This window comes from Temnothorax nylanderi, unplaced genomic scaffold (assembly GCF_030848795.1).
Source record: "Temnothorax nylanderi isolate EJ_2023f unplaced genomic scaffold, tnyl_v1.0 TNYL_tig0723_pilon, whole genome shotgun sequence".
Taxonomy (NCBI): Eukaryota; Metazoa; Arthropoda; class Insecta; order Hymenoptera; family Formicidae; genus Temnothorax; species Temnothorax nylanderi.
In genome coordinates this window covers 45,894-51,893 of record NW_027249785.1, presented here as the reverse complement: position 1 = coordinate 51,893, position 6,000 = coordinate 45,894, and positions in this window count along the sequence as shown.

The window sequence follows — 6,000 nt, the reverse complement described above, 5'->3', positions numbered from 1 at the left end:
CTCCCGAAAGGGGGGGTGACGGATGGAAGTGGTGTCGTCCATCCGTCACAAGTTAGTTACAGGGATTGCCACAAAGGCAGGGCGTGGGGAGGCTCATGGTAGATATCTCAAGTTCCCGGAGCCTCCTCACATAGCGCCGAGAGGGACACTCGGGGGGGTTTTAGTGGGTTGGAGTTCCACATAACCGCCCTCCCCGCCCCGGAGGAGGGGGTATACGTGCGTATTTCCCCCCGTCAACAAAAAAAAGGTTGTTCTGAGTTTGGCGAGGATCGGTGAAGAGATTACCGATTTCTGCTTAAAAAGTGTATAAGATGTACGTGTAATTTTATATAGAGTATCATTGAAATAAAGTTGTTTTAAATTTTGCAAGAATCGGTGAAAGGGTTACCGATTTTTGCTTTAAAAATGTGTAAGTTATTTGATGGATAGAATATCATTTAAGGAAGGTATTGAATTTGGCGAGGATCGGTGAAGGAGTTACCAATTTCTGCTCAAAAAGTTACATGTAAGTTATACATGTAATTTTTTATAGAGTATCATTAAAAGAAGATTGGTATTGAATTTGGCGATAATCGGTAAAAAGGTTCTTTCTTTATACAATTTTGAATTTTTTGAGAAATGTCTGTGGTTGTTCTAACTTCCGCCAATTTTGAGATATCAGGCTATTTATAATTCTATTATATTCTCCAGTCCTTTCTATCCCTATTTCATATACAATTCTTTAAGATTTGGTTGATTAGACCCAGCTTTATACGCGATTGAAGGTCCATATGCTCAGTCCATATTGGACCATGTAGCCTGAACTCCCAAAATCAACATCGATTTGACATTGCGTCGATTGTGAAACCCCACTTGGGCTACTAAGCTCTATCAATTCGTAAAAAGATTAAATTTAAAATTAAAAAGTGTGCAAATTTGCACACTGCTTCCTCATCATTACAGATCGCTACCATTGCTTCTATTTTATTTCGCTCACAAAGCTCCTTTATGAGGAAGCCAAAACAAATAAATACTAATAATTATGCATCGAATAAAATACAAGCTTCTTCATAGAGGAGCTTTGTGAGCGAAATAAAATAGGAGCAATGGTAGCGATCTGTAATAATGAGGAAGCAATGTGCAAGTTTCTAATTTGCACACTTTATATATATTTTTTAAGTAATAAAATTTTATTTAAATTAAAATTTATTTAAATTCTTTGAAATTAAATAAGGAAATTATTTCTAACACTTCATAAAATTATTGTAAGATATAAGAGATCCGTTTTATTTAGCTGAACTTCTTGCACAGTTTATTTTTTGTTTTTCTCCAACGTGAAAAAAAAAAGAGAAAAGATAAACCGTGCAAGAAGTTCAGCTAAAAAAAATAGGTCTAAGATGACTAGAAAACCGGCGCTATACGACGCCATTAAATTTGTTTGACCCCCGTGTCTACCTGTGGCGCTAGTTGGTTCCAATGTCCGTGCCTATCATATGTTGAGTTTGTCGGCCCTGGTCCAGACCTGTATGTAAGACCGTGGGTAAAACTGTCGTACTTTATTTGGTAAGTGTCGTAAACATTCCCAATTACTGATGATTTTTATTACGTGGCTAACATCCAATCTTAAGTATGAGGCTGGCAGGGCAGCTTGTTCATTTTTTATAGTGACGTAACAACACTGTAAATAATGCTTTAAATCAGCGCAATCTGCAAATGCGCGCGCTAAAGCGACTAATATTGCTCGAGTGAAATCAGTTATTGCTACAGACGGTACTGTAGCACCCGATCTCTGAATTTCAAGTAAGAAATATGTTAAAAGAGCTCCATTTTGCTTTGTTGAGATCATCTGGAAAACTGGGATACCAAAATAATTTTACTTTTTGGAAGTAATTGAAAATTTGCATTAAAATCCCCTTAAAGTACAATAGGGAATTTGCATGAAAAAAAATATTACATTTTTTTTGTTTGTAATTTAAATATACATTGTTATAAATTTATTTACAACAAAATTTTTAATTTTTATCAATAGGTAGGTATTCAAAAATTAAATTAAATTTTAATAATATTTGAAATTTTCTGTGCTGTGAGAAAACGATTTTGATTGGCTGACAAGTGCATGACGTCACATTGCTAATAGTCTGAACTCTCCGTCTGCTAGGCTGCGTTCGGAAACGTCACCCGAGTGCACACGAGTATACTCCCTTCTCTTTCTATCTCAGCGAGTTACTTGGTGTGTGTACCCGTGTGTACTTGGGTGACGTTTTCGAACGCAGCCCTAGTAGGTATATTATCATTGCGATACTTTTATTTGCCGTTAATATCTGCGTATTAAAATAAAATGCCAAACCAATTGGATCCAGGTTTCGTTAAAGCTAATTCAACGAGTTTCCCAAAAATAAGTATATTTATGGTTTGGGAATACATTGTAACTGTTGAGCGATACAATGCTCCAGAAGTACGAGGAATAAAAGCAGCTTTATAAGTACAATTTTATTATTATTACAGTAGTAATTGTTTTCAATTCTGTTTCAATTATGTATGAATTATCATAATTAACGCGTCTATTATAGATCTTCGAGAGAAGATTACGGAGACGCCGCTATAGGTTATGTCAGCGTCAAACGAGAAGATTCTATTTGTATTCTCAAGTTTTTATCTCGAGGTACATACAAAAACAGTTTACCTGGTGTTTTAATAACAATACTTTTACATAAAGGTACAAAGACTTTTACATAAAGGTACAAAGACTTTTACATAAAGGTCTTTGCTTTACTCATTTTTTAAAATAAATGATTGTTTCAATGGTTAAAAGTATTACTTTACTGCGGTGTGACGTCACACGGCGTTCGGGAAGACTCGGTCGTTTCCGGACCGTTTTCGGCATTTCAAGTAATGCAATATTTTATTATTAATTTTCTCGCTTAATTTGCGTTAAAAAATTACGAAAAAAATGACAATTAAAAGAACATACAAATTATTTAATGCAATTTTTAAAAAAAATCATGCAAATTCCCTATTATAGACCTCTACAATTCCAGTAGAATTAGGTCACAACTCGTTTTAGAAAAAGAAATCATTAAATAACCAAAAACCTCAATTTTATTCAATTTAAAAAATTTCGTTTTGATATTTTGTAAATAGCTCCTGTGCAAAAGCTTTTTTTGCTTTCTAACGTGGATATTCAAGTTCCTGAGATTCTAAACTATCGATTAAAAAAAAATATGCCCTAAAATGTGCAGTTGATCAAAAGTTACAGTAAAAAGAAAATGGCGGGTTAGCCTAACCCATGTGTACCATCTACGTTACTTTTAGAAGTGTACCGTTCTAGGGTTAATATCGATGTTCTTCGAGCTGATACCGTATTTCAAGGCGGCATTCAACAGTGGCGCAGCAAAGACTGCAGTCTTCTCTTGAAAAAACGAAGATGCGATAGCTGTACGAAAATGAGAAAGCGCGTACAGAGGATAATAGCACGGAATAAAAATCGTCAGAAAAATGGGATTTTTCTAAGAAACATCGGTGCTTCGAATTCCATAGAGCGTCGTAACCTCGTAGCGCTGCGATTGAAATGCCGACGTCCAAAATGTCAAAAAAATCGAGCTAAAAAACGTGAGAAACACCTGATGAGCTATCTAAAAAAAACAAGAAGAACAAATAGCTAATATGCAAGAGGCAACTTTGGATAAAAAATGCTCTGCATTAAACGTTCCAGCTGCTCAACAATTGGCACTGAAAGAAATCGTAGCCGCAGGGAGCAAGAAAGACACCAAGGGCCGACATTACAGAGAGGACTGGATGATGTTGTGTATGCTGATGAACATCCGACCCCCGGGATACTACCAGTTCCTGCGGAAAAACAATATTCTACCATTACCATGCTTAAAATCGGTACGCAGGTATTTCTCATTAATTGATATGAAATGCGGCTTTGACGAACGGTTTGCAGAATTGCTCAAAAAACATTTTGCTACAAAAACTTCTCTGCAACGACACGGCATACTGCTGCTCGATGAAATCAATCTACGAAAATCTGTAACCGTGTGTCCCAAGAATTTGACTTATGTCGGCTTGACAAAGGGCGACGACGGGCTGCGATCTTCTTCGGACATAATCGAACAGGTGACGCATTGTCTCGTTGTAATATTTCAATCTCTTGCCGATACTTACACGCAGCCAATTGTAGTTTTTGCCTTAAAAAATCCAGTTAAAGGAGAAGAGCTCACTAAGCTGGTTGTAAAAGGGATAAGGGATTATCTATCTGGAGAGGTGCGGAGCGATAATCCACGGTGTTATTGCTGATGGTGCTGCAATAAACTAGAAGATGTGGTCGCTTCTGGATATTAGGGGTACGATGCAAGACACCAAGACATGGTTCACTCACCCCTCGGACGATGAAAGAAAAGTGTTCGTTTTCTCCGACACGCCGCATACGATTAAGAACATACGAAATTGGCTGTTGAACCAAAAGAAACTGCGGGTAATTTTGTTATTTATACTTACCGTGCTTTAAAAAAAACATGTAGAAATGGAGGAACTAGTGGACTGACCCTCTGATAACTGATACATACTACTATTGACAACGTCATAATAACTAGTCTATCTATCTATATATATAAGTACCGTCGTCTGTCTGTATGTATGTACTAGCTGGTTACCCAGACTTCGCCCGGGAGTCGTTTTTCTTAAAACGACTCCATTTGTGTTTCAATATCCTTATTGTGGACAAACATAAGGAGTGTGTCGGGTGGTTGATTTAAAGACGGTAGTTTAATTTTTCCGCATAAATAACTCATTCTAGGTGCTTAAGTTTTAAACTTTTTTGCTGGACAATGATCACACATTGGATCCATTTTCCCAATTATTACTCTCGGATGAAATTGATATTCGTAATTTGAATCATAACTAAATGCCTCTAATTTCAAATCGGACCGCATAAATGTTTTCATGGATTAAACATGTCGTAACCGGTCTTTTTCTACTCGAGTTTCACACTATTGAGTCATTTCCGCTTTCCCGATATTTCACTTACCGATCAGCGACATCATCCCTTGGTTTACCCGGGCGTTTTTTCGGGAATTTTGAGATTGCTCGCTCGCGATGTACACATAACCTTGATTTTTCACTTAAAAAACTAAGGAGTTCGAACCGCCGTACGAGACGGACGTGTGTGCTCGATTGCCCCTCTATTTAAATCGCTTAGCGTTTGGACCGTGTGTGCAACGGTATTTGATCGCGTGGGGATATTTCGCGTGAACTTTCGGGAGGGCTTTTGTTCTTTACATATTTGTTGCTCCCCTCTCGGAGGTGGAGCGTTGATTTTTACTGCTTAACTTGTAATGGATTTACCGGACCCTTCCGCCACGCACTTAGCACGTGACAGCCCTCGCACCTCGGATGACGAATCCCATAATGTGCATAAGAAATTAAAAACAAGTGTAACCGAGCAAGAATTCGATAAAATTACAAAGGACTATATGATTAATCACTCTCTGAATCAACAAAGGGACGAGGAATTAAACAAGCGGCGTAACCTGACCATCGATTCGGACATTCGCACGCCTGAGGACGAGATGGAGGTGGACGGCGTCTCCACGGAAAAATCCGGGGAAGGCCGGGGCCGCGAGCTTTTGATAAATAAAGCGACCCTGCCTAGTAGCGGTAATATTAGTATAGATAGTATAGATTTTAGATATGGGCAATATTGCCTCGCGACGATCACGTGAACAATTCTTGCGACGCACGTGATACCGGCATGGCTAATACCGTGCCGTCTGTTGACAAGGAATCCTACATAATAACGGATTCTGCTTTGAAAAAATGTGCTTCTGGCTCTGTATTTACTGACACGCAACGTATTGCCAGGTTTGATGAGGATTTTACAGGTACGGCTAAGATAACCCTACGTCTCCCCCCTGACCAGTCTACCACGAAAAAGGGTAAGAATCGCATAAAAATTTGGATGATTCTAATGGAATTGCAAATCTCACCTGTATCAGTAGACATGGTTAACCATTTTTCGGC